At 41.7% G+C, this 12534-nt stretch overlaps 1 protein-coding gene across 1 annotated transcript in view; it reads right to left on the bottom strand.

The window, feature by feature from the left end:
* Positions 1-3044: 3044 nt before the first annotated feature.
* MYO3B (myosin IIIB) overlaps positions 3045-12534 on the bottom strand; it is a 506873-nt gene continuing 497383 nt past the window's right edge. Inside the window, exon 37 of the mRNA XM_079925177.1 lies at positions 3045-3308. The gene's annotated coding sequence lies outside the window, so the exon portion shown is untranslated. The remainder of the gene's footprint in view (positions 3309-12534) is intronic.

Raw genomic sequence — 12534 nt, 5'->3', positions numbered from 1 at the left:
AGGAGGGAGAGGGGAGGGAAGGAGAAGAGCCAGATGGGAACTCAGTGATGGTCTAAGACCCAGGCTTTGGAATAGGCTAGGGAATGCAACCTGCAAATATCTCTGCCCTAGAGCAGCCAAACCACATTGACTTCAGGCCCACTGTCTCCAATCAGCTAAGTTTAGTGAAAAATCATGGAGTGGTCTATTTTCCCCACAGCCACCTGTCCGTGGATGCTTCAAATACCTGAACATAGGACAAAGGCTTACAGTCTCTTAAACTGAAAATGCTTAGTTAGGGTAAGTTGACTGACACTCTGCCCACTAAACCAATCCCCTCAACAAGTGATTTTATCAGAAACTTTCTTGTTTGGGGCCAGAGAGTAAGCAGAACGGGTGGGTTGCTGGGATTGCTAAAAAGGTGGGTATTAATGCAGGAGACCGAAGGAAGGGGAAACCAGGAGTGGGGAGATCTGTGCATCTCTGCCTGTACTCGGCCTCAGTTGCCTGCGGTTGTCGTGGGCCTGGGCATTCGGAGGTAGATCTGCCTTGACCAGAACAATGACTATGGACCCAGAGGTTCACAGGATTTATGAAGATTTTACTTTTTCAACCCAGTTAATTCCTTTCACAAGGAAGCTCTGTCCCAGGTGATTCATAAAGAGCAGACCAGGCAACACGTGTTCCATAATATCTATGTTTCCTAGATACCCAGAACGCATTCATGCACACCCTGGGAACTCTAATTGGATGTTCATTTATTTTGAGAGTCTTTGTTTTCCAAGAACTAATTCTTCAAAGACTTGCAGAAGAGAACAGAAGCCGCCACCTTTACAGTGGACACAATTTTCTTTCTCTCCCATGCTCCAACTCCTGGCTGGCTAGAAAGCTACCAGGCTCATTTCCATATCAAACAAAGAGAAGGCAGGAAAATACTCCCCTGATCAACATAAAAAGACACATTACTGGAGATTGTCTAAGAACTTGTTTTTATGGCCAAAATTAGCAAATTATTCACAGTAATAGGTGAGTTGGATGACAATAGTGTTTAAGAGAACAAAGCCACTCATCAGGACTCCGACCCCAAATCCGCCCCACAGCCGGTCCCCAGCTGCCAGAACATCTCCGCGCACAGACAGCCAAGAGGCTATAAAAAAGAAAAAGAGGCAGCCAGGAAGTCTGCCACTTACCCAGATGCAGCTACCAGAAAATACATTCCAGGGCTCACTCCTGCAGCTGCTTAGAAGGCTCTGTGGGTGGCCACTGTGTTAACGTGGGAGCACACGTGGCTCCTATCTCACTAGGGGTCCCAGGGCAACCAGGGAACTTCAGACGCCCCATATCTGTTTCCTTTCTTGATCTGAAACTCTTTGGAGGTTTTGGAGACTTCCAGTGGAAACCTGAGCTGCCAGCTGCCAAGTATAAAGTGCTTGATTTCTTGACCTGCGCTTAATCAATACCAATTTAGTAACCCCTTGGAAAAGGTTAACGTCCGCCGGGTTGCAGGGTGGTGAAAACAGGCTTGGCACCTTTCTGTATGAGATCTGTCCCAGAGACAGTTTGTCACCTGGTAAATCAGTGTTGGCCATCTGGGACTCAGCGACCCTTCCTACGAGGTCGTGGTAAGAGATTAAATAGACAAGGCCTCGAAACTACCTGGGAGCCGAGGCCTCCAGAAAGCGAGGAAAGTCTTAAGGCAGGACTTGGGATTCAACTGTGGACACCTGGGCTAAGGCTTGCAGAGGCAAGAGCAAGGAGCTCAGCCAAAGGAGCAAATTGGGAATTGAATGCTGCTAATTGCTGATCATTCCCTCTGCTTTAGGCCATCCCTCCCTCAACTCATAACTCACGAGGACCTGTCTGGTATCCTCGCCTCTCAGGGACACATCCTCTGCCAGGTGACAGGAAGCGAATCTCATAAAATTCCTCTTACCTTCTTTTAGGACCTCTTGAAGATAACAGCTCAACTCAAAAGAGTGCCCCCAATCACAGGATTCCAGGCCCTGTCTCCGAGGTGTTCAACTCTGGCTGCAGGTGAGAATCACTTAGGGAAATTTTCATGATACTCAGGCCCCACCCGGACACATTAAATCAGAATCTGTGAGGCCCAGGCACTGGAATTTTAAAGAAAGGTTTTATTTCAAAAATAGGTACAGCTTCATAGGACATTGCAAAAACAGTGTAGAGATGCCCCGTGTATCCTTCATCCCATGATTACATGATACATAAACCCAGAAAACTGACACCGGTACAATGTGTGTGTATAGTTCTGTGTCATTTTTTCACACGTCTAGGTTAGCGTGACCGCCACAACACTCAAGATACACAACTATTTCATCCTTGCACGCCTCCTTCCTGCTACCCTTTACAGCCACACCTAGCTGCCACCCCTCGCCATCCTCAATGCCAGGGAACCACTGATCTCTTCTTCACCTCTCTAATTTTGTCATTTTGAGAATGTTACATAAATGGAATCATACAGTACTTGACTTTTTGAGATTGACTTTTTTCATTGGACATAATGCCCTTGAGTGTGAGCCGTTCAGGTTGCTGCACATATCAATAGTTTGTTCCTTTTTACTGCTGAGTACTGTTCCATTGTATGGCCATGACACAATGTACCCATTCACTTTTTGATTATTTCCAGTGTTTGATTATTACAAATAAGGCTGCTATAAACATTCATGTACAGGGTTTTGTGGGGATATAAGTTTTCATTTCTTTAGAATACTTTTTTTTTTCCCCTGAAACTTCAGGTCATTCCAATAGAAAGCAGGGCTAAGAACTCTTAGACCAGGGGAAAGTGAAAAAGTAGCTACCACACGTCTCAAACATTTGCTACGTACTCTGTGTGACGCTGTGCTGTGAGGTAGGGGGTCTAGAAGAGTAATAAGAGCACAGGTGTTGGAGACAGACTGCCTGGGCTCAAATCCTGGCTCCACCACCTTGTAGCTTGACCTCTCCATGCCTCAGTATCTCATCTATGAAATGGGACAGCAACACCAACATCAGGGTACTGTTGTGAGCATGCAATGAATATTGCTATGGACTGCATGTCTGTGTACCCCCAAGTTCATATGTTGAAGCCCTAATGCCCAACGTGATGGTATTTGGAGGTGGGAGATAATTAGGTTTAGATGAGGTTGTGAGGGTGGAGCCCCATGATGGTCTCTGCTGTAAGACGGGACCAGAGAACTTGCTTTCCCCTTCTGTCTCTCTGTCACGTGAGGATGCAGCAAGACAGTATCCTTCTGCAAACCAGGAACACAGCTCTTCCCAGGAACAGAATCGGTCAGCACCTTGATCTTGGACTTGCCCAGCCTACAGAGCTGTGAAAAATGAATTTCTATTGTTTAAGCCACTTAGTCTATAGCAGCCCAAGCTATGACAAATACAATTCAAATATAATTCACGCAGAGGCTTAGGACACATTAATAGCTCAGTGAATGCTAGCACTTATTATTATTATAGTGGGACCTGAACTTAGGTCACGTCAGTTCCTGGCTTAAAACTCCTCAAGGACTATTAACGCCTCCCCTCAGATCCTACACGCAAGCCTTAGTGAACTTTGCAGCGATATCTTGCTGTGGACGTTTTACATGTGCTGCAAGCTGAGGTGAGAGCGGGTGGCACTTCCTCCTGAGAGCCCGCCCCCGGGGTCTGCCCCTCGCTGAGCTCCACAGCACGCCTGCTTATCTGTCTCTTATAACACTTGCTGCTGCATCTTGGAACTGCCTCCATCGTCTGTACACTGTGGGCTCCTTGGCGGCTCCTTGGCGTGCGTCCTGCTCACCAGTCAGTCTCCAGTGCCTGGCGTGGTGCCGGTCAGTAGGCTCCCATTAAATGTATGTTGAATGAGAGAACAAATGAATGAACCGAGGGTCCAGTTACTGTGTGTGGTGGGAAAGGACTTAGCCCCCAGTTAGCTCCCTAAGGAGGTCCTGTTCTCCTCCTTATTCAGGGTGGTCAAGGTCAGGGAAGCCTGGGCAGAAGGCAGAGCCTCAAGTTAGTTACTGACTCCTGTGCTGAGAGTTTCAGGGCTCTAACGGGTCATAGAGTGAGCCCTCAGAGTAAACATGACAGGCTGGAAGGATGCAGACAAGGGCACCAACACCAGCATCATGAAGACTGTCAGAGCGGGAAAAGCAGAACAAGCCAGGACTTAAAGTTAGAAGAGGCAAGTTCAAGCTATGTGACTTGGAGTAAATCAAATAAGCTTTCAATGCCTGAGCTTATCTGTAAAATGAGGAAATAATTGGTGTTATACCTTAGGCACTGATCCTGGAGCCAGACTGCCTGGGTGTGAATCCAGCTCTGCCACTTAATGCTTTGTGACCTTGGACACTTTACTTAACCTCCCTGTGCCTCATTTTCTCATCTGTACCAGGGGGATAATAATAGTACCTACCTTATAGGGTTATGATGATTAAAACAGTTCATAAATGTGAAGGGCTCAGAACAATACACAAAATTAATGTTAATTAAAAATTTAAACATACATAAATAAATACAATGAGAATAAAGGATTGTTGTGAGATCAAATGAAAGGTAACCGAAGCCATGTTGCCTGTGATTCTGGCAAGGCTTCCTGAAAAAAGATTTTGTTTTCTATTTTGGTCTACATTCAAAATTCCACACTCTGATAAATATCCGGAAAATAGTGAAGCTGTAGTGGGGAGCCGTTGGACACAATGGAACCGATCTGCTCAGGAGGGACCGGAAGTTGCTACCATCTGATGTCTGTCTTGCGACTGCATGAAAGGAGCTGGGGGTATAAGTCCAGCTCCTAGTAGACAGGTGTTTGAAACCCAGAACCATCCTTATAATTGGCACCCTTGGTGAGTTCTCCACAGCCAGGCGAGGATTAAGTCGAGGGGAGACCAAATTACTCTTCCACCTGGAGCTGGTGGCCCCAGCAGGCAAGGCTGAGGCTCAGTGACAGAGACTGGGCAACCAGAGTTAAATTCTTCGCTGTTGTGTTCTACACTCTGCTTTGCAGAGAAATCTCAAGTTTTGGCCCCCAGAGCAGTCAGTCCAACAACTTTCATAGACACTGTCCTATTCACATTATACTTCCATCTGGCCACAACTGTTTCAAAGAATTAGATGCATCTCTTTTATTATCAAAAGAATAATATAATTAATGCAAAGTTTTAGGTTTTGAATTCTGCTGTCAGAAATGAAGTAAAAAGAGCAGTGTCCTGGACATTGCCTTTTATTTAGAAGTTTTTATTTCAAAGAAAAGAGAACGCCAGGAAGGAAAGGAGTTTTGAAGTATCTGGTTCTTGTTTTCTGTTAGGAGTTCAGTTTTAGAGTACTGATTTTTATTGATATACAGAGATTTTCAGAACCTAAGTGTATAGCCAAAATTAGCAACATAATAAGAAAAGATCTCCCTCTGAAATTTAAATAACATAAGCATGTATGAGATTATTGTATCTTTGGAAATCTCTCATACTACCAAGAAATTATTAGCCAATGTGATGAAATTGATGTTTCTCCTCGAACTCTCATCTGAACGTGTGACTGACACAGGATGAGCAGTATTCTAATTATTGGTGTTTTGCCTGCCCTGAGACAATGTCGTAAGGTCAGAGGATAATGGTGACACGAACATTGGAACCAGTCTTGAAGAATGAAGTATTTGTCAGTCGTGAGAAGACTGTGCTCAGCCAGCCTGACACAAGCAGTCCTGCCTTCTAGGAAAACATATCCCCGGGGAAGAGGGTAGTTGATGGAGCTGGTGTACCAGGCCATCTTAACTCCACACACTCTCCCTACAATAGCCCCCTTTGGAGAGTGTGCCTCAGCTCAGACTCCTGGGCCCTACCCTCGGAGACTCTGATCAGTGAGCTTAGACTAGAGCTTGGGGCTCTGCAAGCACGGTGCTTGGCCTGCCACGGTTGTGATGAGCGTGGGTCTCGCCAGCACCTTGAGAAACGTGCTCACTGCTCCTCTGAACCACTGGCTTCATCCTCCCCAGTCGTCTTAACTTGACCTTCTCAGAGTCTGCACAGTAGGTTTTCCTACTGACAATAAATTGGTATCCTGTTTGATAAACCTGTCTTCTACAAAATTAGGTGGACAGAGGTTTCACCGTGTCTAAAAGGCTAGGAGTTCAGCAGAGGTGCACTAGGGTGTGTGGCGCTGGGGGGATGGGGCAGGAGGAGCTGGGCCCTCCCTCTGTGCCTCATGGACTTCTGTGATTCCACAGGAAGGAAGTCAAGGGCTCTTGACTTAAAACATTCTGCAAATTATTGGGTTATATTTGTCAATCCTCCAGAGCCAGACCATCCCTTGATAAAGTGATTCAACTGAGCTGAGTTTGCAAAGATGAGGCTGTACCCCTTGATAAGTGGTGACCCCACAAAGCTGCAGGCCCCCATGACGCTTGGTCTAAGTCATCTAGCTTTTCTCTCACAAAATTAATCCACTGTCTACTCTCACAGAGCCCCTCTTTCTGTATTTGTTGCAAATTCAAATGAAAACACAAAAATAAACGTCATTATCCATCATTTCATCCTACTAGCATGTCTCTAGTCATCTTCATATCTATCACCTCCTGTGTTCCCATATGTAATACATTGTTGAAACTATAATGTTCATCACATATACTTATCCTGCCAGTCTTGCTTAATATTTTACCATGTTTTCCCATCTTTCTCCATAATTAACACCATTTTAATTTTTAATAGTTGTGTAATAGTCCATTTTAATGATGTGTCGTAAGTTTTAAATGAACTTAAAGAAATTTATAAGACCTTTCCTCTGGATGACTGATGGAGCATCCATCCCAAAAGCTTTTAACAGGAAACAGAACAGTTTAAAACAAGATTGGACAATGTTAAAAAGATTACACAGAAAAGCATTTTGCATTAGAGAATGAATTATTATTAGATTTTTTCAAGCATAAATAATACAAATTTCTAGTGAAGAAAAAAGAGCCAGTTACTTTCTTTCCTTAAACAATTCTTTCCTAAGAACAATTATTAAATGTTCAATTCAGGGCTTCCCTGCTGGCGCAGTGGTTGAGAGTCCGCCTGCCAATGCAGGGGACACGGGTTCGTGCCCCGGTCCGGGAAGATCCCACATACCGCGGAGCGGCTGGGCCTGTGAGCCATGGCCGCTGAGCCTGCACGTCCGGAGCCTGTGCTCCACAATGGGAGAGGCCACAACAGTGAGAGGCCTGCTTACCACACACACACAAAAATGTTCAATTCAGAAAGACAACCATTGACAACCGTCTAGGATATGTCTTTCTAATAATTTTCATGGCTACAGAGACCTATTTTAAAATAGAAAATAGTGTCGTTTTGCACTTTTTAAAAGTCAGGCTTCTTTTTCCATCTTTTTGAGCCATTTTAAAGACTATACTATATTATCCCATGGTATGGCTACACTATAATACACCTAATTAACACCTTAATATTGAATATTTAAATTGTTTCTAGTTCTTTTGTTATTATATACAGTGCTGGGGAAAACAATATTTTGCACGTATCTCAGACCATTCTCTCAGGATACATGCCTATGAGGAGTGAGGGTAAGCTGTCTTAAGGCTTTTGACATATACACTCAGGTTGCAGGCCAGGAAGTCCATGCTAATTTTTACTCCAACCAACAGAGCTTGAAAGTGCACATTGCCCAGTATTCTCACTAACACTGAGCACTTTAATCAAGGAAAAAAATTGCCATTCTGAAAGTAAAAATAGTATTTTCTTTGTAATCTGTTTTATTAGTAGAGTTTGCCCTCTTTTCCACAGGTATCAATTTGTATTCTTTTTTGTGAACTGCCTGTGCATGGCCGGTTTTCTTCATTTCTTTTTTGGGGTGTTTTTTGTTAATAGTTTGTGGGAGTTCATTATGGATCTTGAAAGCAAGACTACAACGTCTTGATTTCCATTGTATTCCTAGTGCATCATAACAGTCAATACGTATTCAATGAAAAAGTAGTAAGAATATTAGCCTTTATCATATATGCAACAGATGTTACTTCTACCTTATATTTGAATGTTAATATTAAAAATATTATTGAAAATTACACACAACATAAAAATATTACCATTTTAACTATTTTTTAGAGTTTAGTGGCATTAAGTATATTCATATTGTTGTGCAATTATCATCATCATCCATCTCCAGAACTTTTTCATCTTCCCAAACTGACACTCTGTGCACATTAAACAGTAACTCCCCATTCTACCAGTGCAATTTAATTTATTGTATGGTGTCTTCGACGTGGAGAGCCTTTAAATTTTTATGTAGTCAAATGCATTATTCTTTTTCCTTTAAGTTGCCTTTGATAATACGTTTAGAAAGGTCTCCCTTCCTAAAAACTATGGAAGCATTTGTATATATTTTCTCTTAGATTTTATAGTTTCTTGTTTTTTTCTTTCCTTCTTTTTCTACACTGAACTCTTTCTTTAATCTACCTAGAATTCTTTTTAAATAAAACACTAGTCAATAACTGTCGGGAGATAATTCTCCATGTGTCTCTTGTGTGGCTGCACGTCTTCTGAGCAGAGGCACAGACTGCCTTTGTTCTAAATTATGTTTTCAAGGATGTTTGCATACTGATCAGCCTGGGAAAATATGGACAGTGTCCCCTTAGGAGCAGAGAGTAGGTTGATAGGTTGTCCAATGTAATAAAGATAATGCCTCATTCGGGTCAGAGGTTAGGCAGGCTTACTGCCCATTACAAAAGAATAGAGTTCCTTAAGTTTGGGGTTCCTCTCTGTAATACAGCCCACTGTATGTGCAAGTATCATCTGGCCCTCTTTGCATCGCCCTGTGGGAACTGGGGCTCAGGGAAGCAGTGCCAATGCTGATCCTCTGGCTATTGCTACTGCACTTTGTCTCTGACCCAGGAGTCTTGTGTCTTTTGCCAACATCCATGAAACTATGGCAGGCTAACTTGTTAGTGTGCAAGTGAGTAAAAGTGTGAGAGCTTCACAGTTCTCGACGAAAACTGAAATTTCTTTTTTCCAAAAGTTTAATTAATTTTCCCAGCACCATTAATTGAATCATTTCTCCACTGATTTGAAATTTCAGCTTTATCATTAAGAAATACTTCCATATAGTTGTGTTTATTTCATGTTTTTCTTGTCTGCTGCATTTTTTAAATTTGTCCAATCTGGTGCCAGTAAAATTCTGTTATTTTTTGGAAATTTGACAGCATATTTTAAAATCCTCCTTTTTTCTTTATTTTCCTATTTCTTGTTTTCTTCTTTTTTTCCCTCCCTGTCACCTTCAGTTTTTTTTTTTTGCTTTTTTTTTATCGTTTTGCCCCAGATGAATGGTATTTATTTTGTTCACCATTCTATCTGGCACACAGCAAATATTTAATACATATCTTTTGAATGCTATTAATGAAACTGAGAACTATTTGTCAAGTATTTCATCCTTTTTGAATGTTTTTAATTATGTTAATTATAGCAATTAAACTGGAAATAATTTAATTTTTGCATGCACTTCTAATTTGTTAACTAATTTTTTAAACTGGTCCTTTAAGTGTTAAGAATTTAACTGTTACTGATTATACAATTTAGGAAAAGAATTTATCTTCTTAGAAAATGTCTAATAAAAACATAAAGAGTTCTTGCACTTTTTTTGAATTTCAGAGTTTCCTGGATATTTGGAGAATTCTGAAATTAATGACATTTCCTGACAATTCTAAGGAAACTTATGTCAATATTTATTTATTTATTTCCTTTTAATGGGCTTTATTATTTCATCATTTCCAGCTTTTCATTAGAATAAAATTTTGCTTTTGTCTCTGCTAGGAATGTTACAGTTCAGTATCTCAGGAGAGATTTCTTAGAAAGAAAAATGATGTCAGAGCATTTATTTATGGGAGAGCATTAAGGAAGCAGCATAAATATGTGGGCTTAGTCCATGACAAGAACTGCTACTTGGGTGTCATGGAGATTATTCCTAGAGTTACTCCTTTTTCCATGGGCTACCCTGCTGGTCGCTGCTGGGGCCATAGCCACTGCTGGTGATCTGCCCGGCAGCTGTGGAGGTGAGCTGGGCAGCCATGGCAGTGGGGGTCTAAGTCTAAGCAACCTCTGGATGCTTCCCTCGCCCATAGACAGGGATCCTAACTTTGTTAACCTAAAGACATTTAAAATGGCAACTAGTCCCAAATTTCGTGTTGTTCACCACTCCCATATCCCCTGTTGATTTGATGCTATTCAAAGAAAAATAAAAGTATAATACTCTCTAGAGAAACAGATGAATTTTTCAGCACTTGTAAAATCCATGAATGTCCTCATTCTTCTCTTGCATTCATGGGGAGCTACATTTCTACATTCTGGAAAAACTGGCAAATTGGTGTCAGTGTTTATATTGACTTTAGTACTTGTAAGTGACTTATAAGAAATAAAGGTAGTGAAATTTTGGAGGTAGGGGCTGGAATTAAATAATAAAATCTGCCTTCCAGTTATGAGATCAACCTAGTTTTCAGATGCAGTGTTAATGCTCCTGTTTCTATAAGGTAAATCTCCATTAAAACATTTTTTTTTGCCTACTTGTTTAGTCCCAATAATTTAGAAAAGCACTCTGTAATGTGTAAGGATAATGCATATAATTTCTGGATGATCACAGTTTAGTGAGGGCCTTATGATGTCTGTGTGAAACCAGTGACTGGAAAACAAAAATGATACAATGAAAAGCCAGAGGCTTTGCTAAGGATCTCTAGGAAGAACATGCAATTGCTTCTACCACTCGTCCTTAATGCTTTTCCATTGAAAGTGGAGGCCGAGTTCGTTCTCCCCCACATTTAATTGTCAAACTCATCCGTATCATTTAGACATGTTTTTTAGTTGGTGGAGGTCTTTATGGCATTTCTCTCACTCTTTATACAGTGAAGAAGTTATGGGGTTATACAAGCTCTCAGAGTGGAGTCTTTTGTATCTTGTTCACCTCAGGATCTCCAGCTCTTGGCACAATGCCTGGCCCATAGTAGGTGCTCATTAAAAATGTATTGACTGGGGCTTCCCTGGTGACGCAGTGGTTGAAAGTCTGCCTGCCGATGCAGGGGACACGGGTTCGTGCCTGGGTCCGGGAAGATCCCACATGCCGCGGAGCGGCTGGGCCCGTGAGCCATGGCCGCTGAGCCTGTGTGTCCGGAGCCTGTGCTCCGCAACGGGAGAGGCCACAGCAGTGAGAGGCCCGCGTACCGAAAAAAAAAAAAAAAGTATTGACTGAATGGTGATCTGGCGTTACAGACTACAGAAAGTACCCTCTAGGTAAGAACTATCATTTATCTAGGGCATTTCACAAATCATGGTAATTGGGGAATTAGAAATGGTATTCTGTTAATTTGGGTGACTAGCTGGATAAGTGAACTTATTCTAGATGACTGAGCTAACTTGTTCCAGGTAGAATTATTCATTATTCCTTTCTCCATCGCCTACCCCTGGCTAACTCTTTAGAAGCCATACATCACTAGTAGTCCTGCAAAGAGGCAAACTGGAAGCTAAGCGATTTACTAAATAAAATGAATGTTGCATATGCTTTGGGCATCTAAAAAGGTGTGTCTCGTTTCTCCTAATTTAATAAGAATTTACATTTTATCGTTGCAATTTATTTGAGACAAACACTCTAGGATCTATAACAGGCCTGTGGACAAAATAAAGCTTTGTCAAATGACAGTGCCTGTTGCTCAGCCAGGAATCATGGAAATTTGCAAAAAGAGTTGTGTTTGTGGCCAATCAGGGGAGACGCTTTATAAACAAACTCTCTCTCCCATAATTGAGAGTTGCTGTTTAGTGGGAAAAAAATGCCAATTTTACAAAATATATTAGGCAGGAAAGAAAATCTCTTAGGTTCTGTCCTGAAAATAACTTGACATGAACATTGTTCCCATTCCCTGTGGTCTGGAGCTGGTCTCTGTAATTTACCCGACATGATGGAGGATTCTATGCCATTTTAACTAATGATGTAAGTTGGAGGGTATTCACCCCTTTGTTCATTATGACAAAGTATTTACTGCCTATGAGTACTAACTTCTAATAAATGTTTAGTTTGCTTCTTTTTGCAATGCTGTGCATACTTGCCTTAAAGTGTTATTTGTCAATGAGCGTTAAACACAATAGCCAGGCAGCTCTTTTTGAAAGACCCCAAATAAAATCCCATATAAGGACCCAATCCTAGATAAAGATACCGATACAAAATACATTTTGCTGGTAGTTAGTCATCTAATTTGGCAGAGAGGAATTTGTTTTTGAACAAATTCCTTAAAAGATACAATGACAATAAGCTAGTTGATTAGATTTTTCCCCTTTAACTTTTCATAATGTTTCCAGGCTTTGCTACTTGGCAAAGACAATTTGGGACAGATTTCTTTATTTTCTCCTCTGGCCTAAAACAAAAAACCCCCACTTTCCAAACTGTTACCACCGAAGAGTTTATTAAATGGCTGAAAAAGACAGCTGGTCCCACCATCTGTTAAAATTTTTCAGGGGCCAAATAAAACAGGTTACACCTTTAGCCATGCCAAGTCTTGCAATACCCCCTTCCTCTCACAGCCTGGGGAGGGCTAATCTGAATTTC

The sequence above is a fragment of the Stenella coeruleoalba genome, assembly GCF_951394435.1.
Source record: "Stenella coeruleoalba genome assembly, chromosome: 6".
NCBI lineage: Eukaryota > Metazoa > Chordata > Mammalia > Artiodactyla > Delphinidae > Stenella > Stenella coeruleoalba.
The sequence above is the reverse complement of the archived record's forward strand: the minus strand, read 5'-3'. Positions and strand labels throughout refer to the sequence as shown.